Here is an 18,247-nt window from a genome sequence, read left to right as displayed (position 1 = left end):
TAACACAAAGTATAGCACAGCCTGAATGAAGGTTGAAATCATATTTAGTACCAAAACAAAAGTAAATTTAACAGTACATGTAAAAAATGTGAGAAAGCTGCTTTCTGTACAGTGCCTGTCACAGAAAGCTGCTCTATCGACAGCTGATATCAGTGCATGTGCTGATCAAAGTGCACAAACTGATCCTCGCTGGAATTACACTATTGTCAATGGAGGTAAGCGTTCTCCAAAACACCATTCCCTAATTCTTCAGTGACATTATAGCCGAATCGCACTGCCAAAATGCGAGTTACCCCAGAACTACCTGTAGACGTCATAACGTAAGACCAGTTTATCTTCCAATTTGATCTTTGGGAGCAATGACTTTAGTAACTGACAGCAAGTCTTGATGGGGTGTATTTCAAAATGTTCTGTCATCCCTTGGTTGCTTGTTTTGCCTGTCTCCACTGTCTCCACTGTTCATTATCTTCCTGTTCTATGGCTGTACTTTTTATTGTGTTGTTCTTTCCCTGATCCTTTTTTTCATTCTGTGTCTCTTGTATAACCGTTCTTTCCCAACATGGTCTTTTTTTGTCCACTCTGAACTTAACACCACCCCCTCCGCCCGGCCACCCAGCCAGCCAATAATCATTATATTCCTCTTTTACCAGTTCCTCACCACAAAAAGTATCATTGTGCTTTGAATTTGTTGAGGACGGGGAAACTAAAATTGAATGTAGTAAGATTAGTGAGAGGAATGGATCGAAAGGAAGAGGCTGTAGTATCACAGTCAGACAGGCAGGCAGGTTTGCAGGAGGGAAGATGCTGTCAGCAGCAATAATTATCAAGGAGCAGTATTGTGATACAGAACTGAGAGGAACAGACCTTGGACATTAAGGTGCCACCTGGTGTTGGAGTGCAGAAACGTAGTAATGTAAACATTTGTACTTTGAAGCATAAAAAAAGACCGTGATCACAAAAAGATGAATAACAAAAATGTTAAGAACAGGGTTTACTTTCCATAAGAATTAATGGATGAATGTTTTGGTGTCACATCAAAATAGTGACTTGGGTATGAAATAGCTGAATATGTAATGAAAATTGTTTTGTAATAAAACATGTAAGAGAAAGTGAGGACTGCAGATGCTGGAGATCAGAGCCGAGAATGTGTTGCTGGAAAAGCGCAGCAGGTCAGGCAGCATCCAAGGAGCAGGAGAGTCGACGTTTCAGGCATGAGCCCTTCTTCAGGGCATGGACATGGTTAGATTCCCTACAGTGTGGAAACAGGCCCTTCAGCCCAACAAGTCCACACCAACCCTCTGAAGAGTAACCCACTCAGACCCATTTCCTTCTGACTAATGCACTTAACACTATGAGCAATTTAGCATGGTCAATTCACCTAACCTGCACACCTTTGGACTGTGGGAGGAAACTGGAGCAGGGAGGAAACTGGAGCAGAGAAGAAACGCAGGGAGAATGTGCAAACTCCACACAGTCACCTGAGGCTGGAATTGAGCCTGAGTATAGAGGGCTGTGAGGCAGCAGTGCTAATCACTGAGCCACCGTGCCACCCCACATATATGAATCAACTACTGTTAAGGCAACAAATAGTGTAGACCCTTTGTACTCCAAATGCCAGGATTGCTGCTGTCTGCAATAGGCATTTGGATTGGTCTGCACGTGCGCTGCTGATATTAATGTGTTCCTTTGGAAGTGATGTTACCACCAGTGCATTTGCAGATTCTGCACCAGCCCTGCCCCATTTCAAGATAATTAGTTTTTAAAAGCAATGACCAAGTGTTGAGTCTGTAAATGTTTGAATCTATTTGGTTATTTCAGACCAACTTATTGCTCTAACAAGATGAACACTACTGGGGAAATATCACACCTATGTTGTAGTGGAATTACATATAGATGCTTGAAGACAAATACAAAACATAGCAGCATTTTGTAGAGTTGTACAGCACAAAAGCAGACCCTTCAGTCTGACTCATCCATACCGACCAGATATCCTAAATTAATCTGGTCCTATTTGCCAGCATTTAGTCCATATCCCTCTAAACCCTTCCTATTCACGTATCCATCCAGAAGCCTTTTAAATGACGTAATTGTACTAGCCTCCACCACTTCCTCCAGCTGCTCATTCCATACATGCACCACCCTCTGTGTGAAAGGTTGCCCCTTAGGTCCCTTATAAATTTTTCCTCTCTCATCCCCAAACTTATGCCCTCTGGTTGTGGACTCCTCCAACCTGCGAAAAAGACCTTGGCTTTTCACCCTATCCATACTTCTCATGCGCTGGGTAGTGATATAACACTGTAATACTGTGGTCCTGTAAGCTAGTTGTTCCACATGCTGGTTTATAATAAATGTGGTCTTGGAAAAGTATCCAAGGGTGGACATAGTATCATATATGTAAACACCAACTTCAGACCAAAGATAAAAATGGATAAAAATCAGGGGCAAAAATATAATTTACTGGAAAAGCAGTTCTGAGGAAGGGTTACTCAATGTTAACTCATTTTTCTGCACAAATGCTGCCAGACCTGCTGAGCTTTTCCAGCAACCTCTATTTTTGTCTCTGTTTTTACCAAAGGTGCTTCTTAAAAATCTATGTACAAATTCTCCAGAATGGTTCTTTTATGACCATGTTGTGGGAACTGTGATTTTTGTTTTTGCTTTGAATTCAACAATGGAGTATGGAATATAAAGATGTAAATCAACTTATTTTGATATTTGGTAAGTGTAAAAAGATAAACTGTATTGATCATGCACATTGAAATTACAGTTTTAAATAATGCTTCGGTCTTTAATCAGCATGTAGAAATGTGAGCTACTTAGTTTGTTCTGGGAAAAGCATATTTGTACGTTGGTATTATGCTGAATTGTGACACTTAATCTGCCGGTTTCCATAAGGGCTTTGTGAAATAACTCCACAGAGGCCAGAATCCCATTACTGAGCCATGTTTTATTTCCACATGGAGAGCCCTTGACGTTGACCCAGCTGTCAGAATGTACTGACACTCCTATCTGTCACTGTCTACCAGAGCTCCCTCACTGGACCAGATTAACAGCCCCAATCAGGAAACTGATCTTCTATGAGGTTCATCTGGCTGACCTTGTTCCAATCACTGTATCCCTCCACCTCTGATTCCGAGGACATAGACTGATTCTTTTTTATTGTAGCTCCTCTTGAGGCATTTTAGCACCAGATCAGGTTCCTCCAATTCCTGGGCAGCATCTAATGCACAGTAGTTCACCTCTTGCACCAGAGCATCTCGGAAGAAATTCATTCTCCCCTTCAGGCAGTGACATCTGCCATTTCCATCTCTGACTCAAGGTATCTTGAAGATATGATGGGACGGGTACCCGAACAGTCAGAAGGGTGTCAATGAGCAAGCACGTTTTGTTCCCATGTTGTGAGTTTGCAACTTTCATGTGGTCCACAGGCTTGCTTGTTACACCTAACCAACCTTCTATTATATGTCATTGGACTGACCTCATGTCTCCCATGCTTCTTATCCACGCAGGTTATTCCCATTGTTCCTACACCAAAGTTGCTCCCCTGTAGTAAACTGTCTCTTACACTTAGCGTAATGTCTGGCATTGGCAATCCCGATACCATTCCACCCCACGTCCGGAAAGATCAGATTTAACTGGTGCAGGGTCTTCTCTCCATTAGCAACCTGCTGGAGCTATCCCTGTAGTTGCACGAGCCAATCCAGATTAATCACTCTCAACCAATGTTTGCTCATCAAGCTTGGGCCTCAGCCTTTTGCACAATCAGTGATAACTGAACAGTTGCATCTCGTAAGAGACTGAAACCAAATTTGTACCTTTAATCTGTCAAGGTTCCCTGGTATAAGTTCTGAGTCTAGATGAAGTCTTGAGCAAGTTTGAGGGTTTTGTTATGGTTCTATGATCACTGAAACTGTTGCGCTGATATCAACCTCCATTAGAACTGGGTGATCATTTAACCATTGATTTGTTTTGATTAGTTCAGATTTGCATGTTGCTAAGCAATTTCAAACCAGATGAAGGTGGGCTTCCCAGGGTGTGGACTCTTTTGGATACTGGTCTGTCAGTTCTCTTACTCAGTTTAGGCCTAGTGGGACTCTTTTGCTGTCTCAAGTCCACATACCAGCAGCAACGGCAATGGCTTGCCGGCCTGGATTCTGAAGAAAATGTTAACCATTTGGACGAGGTTTGGCTTTGTATTGGGATTTTGCGGTAGGCTGACCTAGAGTCCCTCTGTTCAGGATATGTCCTGAGTGAGGCTCTGCAATCGCCTTCACTCAAGCGTGTTCCCCAAGCTCAATCTGCTTGGTGAGAGTGTTTACTTCTGATAGAATATACTGCACTTGCTGCGTTTTCCAATGATAAAGCCAGTTGTAGTGCCTGTTTGAAGTCCAGTTAGGTTTCAGCTAGTAGGCACTTTTGCCAAACAGGTCTCTTGGCATCTCAATATGGGTTAGACGAAAGTCACATGTCTCTGCCAGTCATCTTAACCTCGTCAAAAATGCCAGTACGGATTCCCCTGGTTCTAGAATTGCTGGGTAAAACTGACGCCATCTCAGAGTTAGAGAAGGCTTGAAAGGTTTTGGTATCTGCTACCTCAGAGAAATTTAGATTCCTCTAAACCAGAAAAACTGTGGATCCACAAGCTGTCAGGAGAATGATTTGTTGCTTTTCATTTGCCCCAATATCAATTGCCCAGAAAAAGTAACACATTCTTTCCACATTGTGAGCCCAATCTTCAATGGCAGCATCGAGCAACTCAAGATTCCCAAATAACGGCACGATGCCAAAAATGCTTACCCCAACTCAAAAGACGACTGTTATGAATGAGTATCTTCAGGAGCGTACTTTTCTCTCGTTGCCACTAAAATCTCTACATCCTGAAGCAGCATCTTCAAAACAGCTTCAAGATCAGAAAGGCTTTCTGCTTCTACCATTATAATTTCCTCACTTCAATAACACTAAGCCCAGACATTTCAAGGAATTATCATTTCACATTGTAGGATCTGTTCATGGTAAGGATTCCGGCTTCCGAATTAATTCTAGAATAGCAATACTCAGTGAGTATGTAGCCTTTCAGCCAAGAATTTCCTCCTGGGGTTTCACTATTATACTAAAGTTTTGGGAGAGCTCTTATTTATTACAAGTCAGACTTCCAATGCTTTTGAGCTTGTTTTTACATTTTAAAAGAAAAACTTTTCCACAAGTCGTTTCATGTGGAGCTTTAAGAGCAATGTAACTGGGTAATGTTTCACTGGACTTCCTATTCATTTGCCATGTTATCTTGCACCAGAGATCACAGCATATTTTGACCTTCCAAAATGCCTAACCTCTCACTTGTCCAGATTAAACTGCATCTGCCATTACTCCGCCCAGCTTCCCAACTGATCTGTATCCTGCTGTATCCTTTGATAACCTTCCTTACTATCTACATCTCCATCAACTTTTGTGTCATAGAGACAGACAGCATGGAAACAAACCCTTCAGTCCATGTTGACCCAAGCTAAACGAGTCCCATTTGCCTCCATTTAGCCCATATTCCTCTAAATCTCCTATTCATGTCCCTTAAATGTTTTAACTGTGCCTGCATCTACCACTTCCTCTGCTGCAAAGCTTACGAATCAGATCACCTACATTTTCATCTGAATCTTTTATATATATTACAAACAACAGTTCATGTTTAAAATCATGAGTAGTTGATGCCATCATTGGGAATGACCCTGGGTGTCACAGGAAACGCTCTAGTGATTGTTGTCATATCTGATAGAAAGGAAGAGAGACATTCTGTCAGTCAAAGGGCACCCATCAATGTCCTTAGCTTTCATTGCAGGAAATCTTTAAAGGACTTTCCTTGACCCAATTTATTCAATTTAATGTTGCTGGTGATTCCACATTCATCTCTCATACACAGTAATAAACAGTCCACTTCAACATCGAGAGTGTGGTGCTGGAAAGCACAGCCAGTCAGGCAACATTTGAGGAGCAGGAGAGTCGACGTTTCAAGCATAAGCCCTTAATCAGAAACATCGATTCTCCTGCCCCTCGGAGCTGCCTGATCTGCTGCATTTTTCCAGCACCACACTCTCGATTCTAATCTCCAGCATCTGTAGTCCTCACTTTCTCCTAGTCCACTTCAACATCTGAATAACATCCAGACATGGGTTGACAAATGGCAGCTCACATTGTTGAGAGGGCATGATTGCTTAAATATGATAAAGATTAGTTCCCTTTACTCGGATACCAGTTGCACCACCATTATTGAAGCAGACCCCCCAACCCACCCAATAATCAGTACACGGGGGGATGGGGTTGAATCACTGCTGAACTGCGCTGGAATATCAACACTGTGGCTGCCAAAGGCTGTGGATATCAGAGGTAGTGGTTAACCTTGCCTCTCAAAGCATCTAACCATCTCGAAGGACCAAATCAGGAAGTAACATGACACCAGCACCTTACATCTGTTCTAATGATGAATGCTTTTACTTCTCTCTCCAACAAACACTGGAAGAGTGTACGAGATCGAGGATGCACTGCAACAGCTCAGAGATATTAGTCTTGACAACCCCTTCCTTGCCTGTGATCTCCACCACCAAGAATAACAAGAGCAGTGACATTAGGAGATCAACATCGCTTCCCAAGTCATGCACCACACTTTATCTGAACGTATATTATTTACACCTTACTGTTGCTGCGTCCTTCTCACCAATCGTCATTGTGAGAATAACGTCACGATTTGTCTTTTTATTAAAGTTGAAGGTTAATATCAAACCTTTGGTAGATCAGTCCCCTAACCAATAATGTGCAATAGAAGGACCATTTTGGTTGCATTTGTAAATTGTATTATAACTTTGATACCAATATTATTGTTGTTGTGTTGCCATAGTCTTAACAGACCATAGGGGTTCCTATCTCATTAGAGAGAAGTGACTGGGGGAGATTTAACCTAAGGGCCACCAGACCTTGGACAAGGGGAGAAGTTGAGAAGGATAGTCCTTCATGGCAACCTCAAACAGGGACCAAAGGGGCAATGTTTTCACACAGAGGGTGGTGTGTGTATGGAATGAGCTGCCAGTGGAAGTGGCGGAGGCTGGTACAATTAGGCAAGTGAGGACTGCAGATGAGAATTGAACCCACGGTGTTGACGATACCAATAATCAATATTTTGATTACTCACTAGGATAGACACAGGATAACGGAATTATTTCCTGCTTTAGCTCAACAATTTGGTGTTGACTGTAAAAGCATTGGAATCCTTCATTCACAAATTTGTGGCATTTTCAAGCCCTTGAGCAGCTCAGACAATAGCAAGACATTTTGGAGGAAGTGACAAGAATGAGAAAAATGAAATTCTCACTGTTGATAAAATCAGATTTTCCCCTGAAGGTTTCAACAGTTGGGTGAGAATCTCATTTGTAAGTGGCAAGACCTTACTTGCAAGTGTTTACATTGCATTGTCAGCTAATCTTGCCTCATTCCCAACTCTCCCAGTCACTGACAAGAAATGAGGTGGTGTCAATCTCTGTCTTGAAAGTCTGAGTGGTTACCAGGCCAATGAAGGTCAGCAGTGGCCTCTCCTAGGCCTCCATATTGAAGTTTCTTCCCCCAAAATCTCATTACACGCTTGAGGGGGCAACAACCATTTCCACTCTCCATCCTTGCACGTCAATAACGGCAAAACACCAGCCTTAGCACCTCATTATGATTAATGTTGGAGTAATTCGGAAGAAAACGTCGTGATTTTATAAAACTCTATAAGGTCACCCGTCGGCCTCAGAAGTTCCAGAAAAACAGCCCTAGCCAATTCAGCCTCTCCTTGTAGCTCAAATCCTCCAACCCTGGCAACATCCTTGTAAATCTTTTCTGAATCCTTTCAAGTTTCACAAGATCCTTCCAATAGGAGGGAGACTGGAAGTGCACACAGTATTCCAAAAGTGGTCTAATCAATGTCCTGTACAGCTGCAACATGACTTCCCAACTCCTATACTTCACGAATAAACTTTGGAGCTCACTGATATATTACATTGCAAAGTGCCCATCAGATTACAGTATGAAATGACATACACTTATCTCATACTTCCACACAAGATGTTATGTTGAGGTTGTACAGGACATTGGTAAGGCCTCTTCCGGAATACTGTGTGCTGTCTGGTCACACTATTATAGGAAGGATATTATTAAGCGGGAGAGGGTTCAGAAGGAATTTACCAGGTTGTTGCCAAGAATGGAGGGTTTAGGTTACAAGAAGAGGCTGGGTAGGCTGGGACTTTCTTTACTGGAGCATAGGAGATTGAGGGGTGACCTTATAGAGGTTTATAAAACCATGAGGGGTATAGATAGGTGAACGGCAGCTGTCTTTCCCCTGGGATGGGGAATTTCAAGATTGGGGGCATATTTTTAAGGTGAGAGGAGAAAAATGTTAAAAAATACACGAGGCAATTCTTTTACGCAGAGAGTGGTTCTCGTGTGGAATGAACTTCCAGTGGAAGTGGTGGATGTGGGTACAGTTACAACATTTAAAAGACATTTAGATAAGTTCATGAATAAAAAAAAACATTTGGAGGGATATGGGCCAAGCGCGGGCAGGTGGGACTAGTTTAGTTTGGGATTATGGTCAGCATGGACTGGTTGAGCCGAAGGGTCTGTTCCTGTGCTGGATGACCTGTATGATATGATTGAAGCTCTATCACTGCAGTTCAACTTTGCTGTGCCATTTTGTGCAGATGGAAGGCCTGGCAAGCTGTCATAATGTGTCAGCAATGAATAGATAAGGAAATAGCCATGCCTCTGTACAGCACTGTGTTACATCAACATTACACCGACAGCAGCTTACACTGTTCTTCAACCAGAGGAACCCGTCTGAAAGTTTAAGGGAAGTAGTCCTTAGTCAAGTGAAAGGGAGCTCTGATCAGTGAGAGAGCAGTCAAAATCTCAGTTCAAGGGGTTAGCCATGATCAGGCCAAGGTGCTTAGGCAATAAATATCAAAGGCGTTACTGGGGGCAGTCCATGCTGCTTTGAGGAAAGTGGGAAATTTAATCGTTGGTGGTTGAAACTATTACACAGAAACACAGAGTGTATAACGATGGCGAAAGGGGGCAACTCTGAGTGTAAGGGTCAGATCTGATATAGCATGGGGGGTGGGGCCAGGATTCACCATCTAGGCAAAAAGTGGACGGAAGTGGCTGGAAAAGCTGTCAGAAAGGGTGAAGGATCTGGAAAGATGCTGAGGTCTCCTGAGTGAGTAAATAACAAGTACAGGCGAAACTGGGTACTGCAGATGCTGAAGATCAGAGTTAAGATTAGAGTGGTGCTGAAAAAGCACAGCAGGTCAGGCAGCATCCGAGGAGCAGGAAAATCAACGTTTCGGGCAAAAGCCTTTCATCAGGAATGAGCTGATAACAAAAACAGACAGCTGAAGAACATAGTAGTTTGGCAGAGTGAGATGGAAGACAGCCAGTGAGTGAATGGCTTCATGCACTAGTGAGAAGGGTAGACCACTAAGCTTGCTGGGAGTTGTGTGCAAAGGTAGAGTGTGAGGTCGTGGAGACAGGGTGGTAACACTTACCCCTGTCGTCCTTCCTATGTTGCTGAGTGTTTCTTTCAATAGGGGTCACTGTTACATCCCAAGTGGCTATCTCAGCCCAGGGCAGTAAGCTTCTGATGCCCTGGAGCCTTGATGTATAATTGACGCAGTGAGGAGTGGAAGACAGTGTGAGCAAAGTTGCAATGGTCTACAGAGAAGACCCCACCGCACAGCCAGAATGTGGGAAGATGCAGCCCAATATTTCAGGCAGTCTGAGGTCATGCCAGTTCAACTGGAAGAATATTTTTTCATGTTTGGAACTCATGCTGAAACTAACATTTGTGGAGTACATGATAGGGACATAAATTCCTACATTATCACAGTGATAACAATTTCAAATCTCTTCACTGTCTATGAAGTGTTTTGGGCTGTTCTAATGTGGCTATCAAGGCCGTGGCGTTGATATGCCAGCCCCCTACGTGGCATAAGCTGGTGGTCATGATGAAGATTGCTGCAATTTCCTCTTTAACTGTAGGATCTGAGGGCCTGCTGACTGATACAGTGCTGTGATACAGGAGAAGAAAAGCTCTCTGGTCTCACCAAAAGAATCCCCTGTAGCTGACAAGACAGTTTATTACATGTTAGCAACTAGTTGTAGGTTCCAGTAGACATTGTTAGAGATTTTGAAGAGGAATAGGTGTTGAATTATGATTAGATTTTATTGTCACGTGTACTCAAGGACACGGAGAGAAAAACATAGTGAAACGTTTACAATGTATGGCGTCATCTTAGAAAAGAGGGTCCGAGGTATAAAATCTTTGTTTTAAAAAGTAGAAAATAAAGAAATAAGTTAGAAATTCAACATTACAGTTCTTGTCGGTATAACGTAGTAAATAAATAAGAAATAAAGTTAAAAGTTCCAAATTAAAGTCTTTCTTTCGCTATGGTCCTGCAGTCACCTTAAGCTGGGCGTTCCCAGGAGGGCCCCATCTCTCTCCCGTCCTGGGCTCGATCCCTCTCCCCTGCTGGGTTTGACCCCTCTCCCGTGCTGGGTTTGATCCCTCTCCCCTGCTGGGTTTGATCCCTTTCCCCTGCTGGGTTTGATCCCTCTCCCCTGCTGGGCTCGATCCCTCTCCCCTGCTGGGTTTGATCCCTCTCCCCTGCTGGGCTCGATCCCTCTCCCCTGCTGGGCTCGATCCCTCTCCCCTGCTGGGTTTGATCCCTCTCCCCTGCTGGGCTCAATCCCTCTCCCCTGCTGGGCTCGATCCCTCTCCCGTCCTGGGCTCGATCCCTCTCCCCTGCTGGGCTCGATCCCTCTCCCATGCTGGGTTTGATCCCTCTCCCGTCCTGGGCTCGATCCCTCTCCCGTGCTGGGTTTGATCCCTCTCCCGTCCTGGGCTCGATCCCTCTCCCGTGCTGGGTTTGATCCCTCTCCCGTCCTGGGCTCGATCCCTCTCCCGTGCTGGGTTTGATCCCTTTTCTATGCTGGGCTTGATTTCTCGATCCCTGGGCTTCCATGTAGCCGTCTTACCCACCGCCCGCCATCTGAGCTCACCAGCCCTGCCACAGGTCACCAGAGTGCCCCTTCTGGTGCCAGTCCAGACCCCCAGCCACTTCCAGAATGCCACTGACTGCCTGAACTCTGCCCGGGGTACACCGACCACCTGTGGCCAATTGCTAAAGTCCCTGCATTGGGCCCCCTTGCTGCTTCTGTTGCCACTGCTGCCTCCAAAGCCCTACTCAACCGCCATCTTGAAAAGTATGCTTTTGGTCTCATTTCTTTGAGATGTCAATTGTTCTGGCCACAAATCCAGATGACATTGTTATGGTGGGTGATGCTTATTGCACTCCTCAGTATTAACCCTTTCAGACCCATATGCACCTCTCTCTGAGATATATATTTGTGTCAATAATTACATTTGCTACAGCCGCATCTCCTCCAAGTCTCTTACTTTACAAATTCACGTGATCTGGAGGTTTCAATAATTTTTCGAAAATGTTCTCTTTGGACTAGCAACACTGGGACTTTGTCGAGGTGACAGTTTTGATTCTCTTCTTGAGAGTCTTGAGATCTGTCGGTCACTTTAAACTGGTGGGCCTCCAATCTCTCGAATTTCCTTCATGTAGGATGTCTTCCTTGCTGAAACAGGCAGTTTCTTTTTTGCTGTATCCTGATTCATTGGGCATTGGTCGTCCTATCCAAGTGGTGGTATCAATGGAGTTGTGTTCACCACATCTTCAACCGCAGTTGGCACACCACTTCTTTCCTCAGTCCACATTTACCTCAACATGCAGATTGGTTTGGACCCTCCAATCATCCTCAGTGATGGCATCATTTCTGAAACTGATGTGTTCACTTCCTCAGTCCTGCAATCTGAGGCTAAGCATGATCTCTGTCACAGTGACTGAGGACTCTTCCTGGGAAAGTGAGGAAGTCAAACGTCCTGCTGGATCTTACCTCATAAGAGTTACCTCAGCATCTGGACATCAGACCTGGTTATTTGTTCACCAAACTGTGTCCGTCTCAGAGTGGCATCAGTTATAGATTAAATCTGTTGGCCCAAGCTGGGTCTGCTATTCATTGTTCATGTTGTTTTTAAACGGCCTAATGTTATCACTTTAATTGCTGGCTTTGTGATGCCTCTGGGTCTGTGGCCTCTGATTAAGATTTCTTGCACAGCCCTTTGCTATGGTGGTGATACTCAAGACCTAGAAGATTTGGATTCTGATGGAGCAGAATCAGGCCATTCGGCTCATCGAGTCCACTCCACCATTCAATCTTGGCTAATATGCTTCTCAACTCCATAAACTGAGCTGAGTTTTTTTTTAACCTCTCACTTTTCCAACATGGATTGTTGGAATGTTTAAAGATTTCCCCTGGCCCACCTCTCACTTTTCCAACATGGATTGTTGGAATGTTTAAAGATTTCCCCTGGCCCACCAGGGGTTTATGTTTCACCGATGAAGCTTCCACTGTCTGTTTACTCACTAGAGAACCCTGATCTGGGTCCCATGCACTGCTGCCTCACAATGCAGTCTGTAACCCCCGTCTCCAGGGAATTACTAACTCTCCTGCTACGGCACACCTCTTATCAAATATACAAACAGAAAGAATTGGAGAAACTCAACAGGTTGCCACCCTCAGCGGAGAGAGAGACAGAGTTAATGTTTTGGGTTCAATCTGACTGTTCTTTGTTACGAGGTATGAAATAATTTTACCATTGACTGGAACAGTCTTTCTTGTTGAGGGCAATCTGTAAGGTTATTAAATCTTCAGCTCTCCCCTGCTGCTGATTGAACTGTAACTTAAAACTGCTCACCATGTACTGTGTAAGCAGTTAACTCCAAGCTTTACCATGACTATCATGTTGTGAGAGTATGCCAATGTTATATGAGCTGCTGCTCATCATGAAGGTTGCTATTTCGATGTAGGAACTGATCTGCTCGGTTCTGTTTGGTAGAGGATGACCACTTCCTTGTTGAGCAAGAACAGTCTATTGTAATAAACATGGCAGTCTATTGCATGTCACAATGGGTTCCAGGCTACATTGCCAAGGTACAGTCATAGAGGCACAGAGATGTTCAGCACAGAAACAGACTTTTCAGTCCAATTCATCCAGGCCGACCAGATATCCTAAACTAATCTAGTCCCATCAGATAGAGGCTCATATCCTGCTAAACTCTTCCTCTTCATATACCCATCCTGATACCTTTTAAATATTGTAATTTTACCAACCTCCACCACTTTCTCTGGCAGCTCATTCCATACACACACCACCCTCTGCATGAAAGAGTTGCTCCTTAGGTTCCTTTTAAATCTTTCCCCACCCACCTTAAACCTATGCCACATAGTTTTGGACTTCCCCACGCCAGGGAAAAGACCTTGGCTATTCACCCCTCTCCATGCCCCTCACGATTTTATAAAGGTCCCCCCTCAACTCAGAACGTTCCAAGGATAATAGCCCCAGACTATTCAGCCTCTCCCTATAGCTCAAACCCTCCAATCCTGGCAACATCCCTGTAAATCCTTTTGGCACCCTTTTAAGTTTAACAACATCATTCCTATGTAGACGAACAGGAGTCTGGAAGAACACAGCAAGTCAGGCAGTGTCAGGAGGTGAAGAAGTCAATGTTTCGGGTGTAAACCTTCTTCAGGACTGGACCAGAATTGAATGCAGTATTCCAAATGCAGCCTCGCCAATAGGCAATGTTGCAGAGACTTTAAGGAGGAGCAGATGTCAGGTTTCACTCTGTCGAGATCTTTGTCTATTCTATCTTCAAGTCTATGTGTTATAATCATTGTGGGAGGTGCTTATGGCCCTCCTCATTATTCACCCTTTCAGACCCATATAAAAGAAATTGTAATGCAAATTTTCCATAATGTTATTCAACTGTTCTTCCACTGCTGCAATGTTAAACCTAAAGTTCAAAGCTAAACAATTAAAGTGGAAAACTCTTTAATAAGAGAAGGTGCTAGTGTATGATAATGCCTCTGGCCTAATAACATAGGTTCCTAGGCTAATGTTCTGGGGATATGTTTGAATCCTGTCATGGTATTTGAATTCAACAATGTTCTAGAAGGGAAAAAGATAACCTAATGGTTAGCATATAGTCATTGTTGTAAAAGCCCATCTGGTTCACTAATGGGGGAAGCAATGGCCTTGTGGTATCACCACTGGACTGTTAATCCAACAATCTAGGTAGTGTTCTGGGGACCCAGGTTTAAATCTTTCCAGAGTAGATGGTGAAGTTCGTATTCAATAGAAATCTGGAATTAAGAGTCTAATGATGGCCATAAACCCATTGTCGATTGTTGGAAAAACCCATCTGGTTCACTATTGCCCTTTAGTCATCCTCACCTGGTCCGACCTACATGTAACTCTAGACTGACAGCAATGTGGTTGACTCTTAACTGCCCTTTGGCAAATTCGGAATTGGCAATAAATGCTGGTCTAGCCAGTGACACCTGTGAATGAATTTTTAAAAATTGTCCTTTGGGAATTAAATTTGTCATTCGTCCAGTGTCCAGCTTACAAACCAATAATAATGTGCTTGCGCCTTAACTATTCCCTGGGCAATGGATGCGAGCGAAGTTAGTGATGCCTACATCCCAAGACAAAGTTTTAAAATTCCTTTGGAACATGGGGCTCTGCTATTTTAGCTCTTTGACTTTTTCGATCTGCCTGCATTGTTATCTCTTTAAGTCCCTTTACTTGATTGTTTTCTTCTCTCTCACTGCTCTCCTTAACCTTCCTGGTGATGAAACAAACGTATATAATCATTCATCGTGGCTTACCTGCAAAGGCATTTTTTTCCCCAGTCTGAGGATGTCCCAAGGTCTGAATAAACAGCGATCCTTGATCAGATAAAACTTGCTGTTAAACTGGGGACTGCTGCTTTCCTCCAGAGTTTAACATGAAAAGAAGACTTCTCCACTACAGAACAGATGAAGCAGGCCAGTGAGAGAAACTTAATCTGTTAGGTCTGGTGATCATGAAGAAAGAACTTGAGATATGATTTAGAGATGCTGATGTTGGACTGGGGTGTACAAAGTTAAAAATCACACAACACCAGGTTATAGTCCAACAGGTTTAATTGGAATCACGCGAGCTTTCGGAGCGACGCTCCTTCATCAGGTGGTCGGCCCTGATGGAGGAGCGTCCCTCCAAAAGCTAGTGCTTCCAATTAAACCTGTTGGTCTATAACCTGGTGTTGTGTGATTTTGAACTTGAGATAGATTGCATTAAGAGTCACAAGTTCCCACTAAAACCAGACCCGATTTTGTGGTTTCCATTGACCAAGTGCAGTTGTCAGGCTGCTGAGTGATACTGCATTGTTTTGCTCCAAAAGCAACCAGCAAGGAGAAAGCCATAGCATGACATTGGTTCATCTTCCCGCTTCTCCTAACCTTACATGTATCCCTGGAAGAGAGAACTGAAAACAAGGGACAAGGTTACCGACAGGAGGCAATTAATTAATGAACCTACCTAGGTTGAGTCTTCAAAATGAATACCATAGATACTCATCTAAAAGTTGAATTTTTTAGTCTTTTTCTTAAGGTTAAATTTATGGGGTCATCTATTACATGGATACTACTATTGGGGGGCCTGAAATTCATGCTACAGTCCAAAATGCTGTATCATTAGTGGAAGCCCAATTGATCTCTAAATGAATAAAGGAAAATAAGACACAACAAATTATGATGACTGTATTCCCCAAGTGCGACAGGGGACCTGAGCTCAGGTGAGCTGCACACAAAGGCAGGTTGTCACCTGACCTGATGTGTCTTAGAGTCATAGAATCTTAGAAGATGTACAGCACGGAAACATCTAACGACCAGGTATCCCAACCCAATCTAGTCCCAACTTGCTATCCCTCCAAATGCTTTGATGCCTTTTAAAAGTTGCAATTGTACCAGCCTCCACCACATCCTCTGGCAGCTCATTCCATACACGTACCACCCTCTGATTGAAAAAGTTGCCCCTTAGGTCTCTTTTATATCTTTTCCCTCTCACCCTAAAACTATGCCCTCTAGTTCTGGACTCCCATACCCCAGGGAAAAGATTTTGTCTATTTAATCTATCCATGCGCATCATGATTCTATAGACCTCTATAAGGCCACCCCTCAGCCTCCGATGTTCCAGGGAAAACAGACCCAGCCTGTTCAACCTGTCTTTATAGTTCAAATCCTCCAACCCTGGCACCACCTTTGTAAATCTTTTCTGAACACTTTCAAGTTTCACAACAGCCTTCTGATAGGAAGGAGACCAGAATTGCATGCAATATTCCAACAGTAGCCTAACCAAAATCCTGTACAGCAGCAACACGATCTCCCAACTCCTGTACTCAATACTCTGACCACTAAAGGAAAGCATACCAAATGCCTTCTTCACTATCCTATCTATCTGCGATTCTACTTTCAAGGAGCAATGAACTTGTACTCCAAGGTCTCTTTGTTCAGTATCACTCCCGAGGACCTTACCATTAAGTGTATACGTCCTGCTAAGATTTGCTTTCCCAAAATGCAGCACCTTGCATTTATCTAAATTAAACTCCATCTGCCACTCCTCACCCCATTGGCCCATCTGATCAAGATCCTGTTGTAATCTGAGGTAACCTTCTTCGCTGTCCACTACACCTCCAATTTAGGTGTCTTCTGAAAACTTACTAACTATACCTGCCATGTTACATCCAAATTGTTTACACAAATGATGAAAAGTAGTGGATCCAGCATTGACCCTTGTGGCACTTCATTGGTCACACATCTCCAGTCTGAAAAACAACCCTCCACCACCACCCTCTGTCTTCTACCTTTGAGCCAGTTCTGTATCCAAATGGCTAGTTCTCCCTGTTTTCCATGAGGTCTAACCTTGCTAACCAGTCTTCCTTGGGGAACCTTGTTGAATGCCTTACTGAAGTCCATATACATTACGTCCACCACTCTGCCCTCATCAATCCTATTTGTTACTTCTTCAAAAAACTCACTTAAGTTTGTGAGACATGATTTCCCATGCACAAAGTCATGTTGACTATCCTTAATCAGTCCTTGCCTTTCCAAATACATGTAAATGCTGTCTCTCAGGATTCCCTCCAACAACTTGCCCGCAACTGACGTCAGGCTCACTGGTCTATAGTTCCCTGGCTTGTCCTTACCACTTTTTTTAAACAGAAGTAGCACATTAACCAACCTCCAGTCTTCTGGCCTCTCACCTGTGACCATCAATGATACACATATCTCATCAAGAGGCCCAGCAATTACTTCCCTAGCTTCCCACAGAGTTCTAGGGTACACCTGATCAGGTCCTGGGGATTTATCCACTTTTATGCATTTCAAGACATCCAGCACTTCCTCCGCTGTAATATGGACATTTTTCAAGATGTCACCATCTATTTCCCTCCATTCTATATCTTCCATGTCCTTGTCCACAATAAACACCAATGCAAAACACTTGTTTAGTATCTGCCCCATCTCCTGTGGCTCCACACAAAGGCCACCTTGCTGATCTTTGACGGGCCCTATTCTCTCGCTAGTTACCATTTTGTCCTTAATGTATTTGTAACAACGCTTTGGATTCTCCTTAACTCTATTTGCTAAAGCTATCTCATGTCCTCTTTCTGCCCTCCTGATTTCCTTCTTAAGTATACTCCTACTACCTTTATACTCTTCTAAGGATTCACTCGATCTCTCCTGTCTATACCTTACATATGCTTCCTTTTTTTTAAGGTAACCCTCAATTTCTTTAGTCATCCAGCATTCCCTATACCTACCAGCCTTTCCTTTCACCCTGACAGGAATATACTGTCTCTGGACTCTCGTTATCTCATTTCTGAAGTCTTCCAATTTTCCAGCCATCCCTTTACTTGTGAACATCTGCACTCAATCTGCTTTTGAAAGTTCTTGCCTGATACCATCAAAATTAGCCTTTCTCCAATTCAGAACTTCAACTTTTAGATCTGGTCTATCCTTTTCCATCACTATTTTAAATCTAATATAATTATGGTTGCTGGCCCCAAAGTCTCCCCCACTGACACCTCAGTCACCTGCCCTGCCTTATTTCCCAAGAATAGGTCAAGTTTTGCACTTTCACTAGTAGGTACATTCACATGCTGAATCAGAAAATTTTCTTGTACACACTTAACAAATTCCTCTCCATCTAAACCCTTAACACTATGGCAGTCCCAGTCCATGTTTGGAAAGTTAAACTCCCCTATTATAACCACTCTCTTAT

Source organism: Hemiscyllium ocellatum, chromosome 20 (assembly GCF_020745735.1).
Source record: "Hemiscyllium ocellatum isolate sHemOce1 chromosome 20, sHemOce1.pat.X.cur, whole genome shotgun sequence".
In the NCBI taxonomy this organism is placed as follows: Eukaryota; Metazoa; Chordata; class Chondrichthyes; order Orectolobiformes; family Hemiscylliidae; genus Hemiscyllium; species Hemiscyllium ocellatum.
This window is presented reverse-complemented; position numbering follows the sequence as displayed.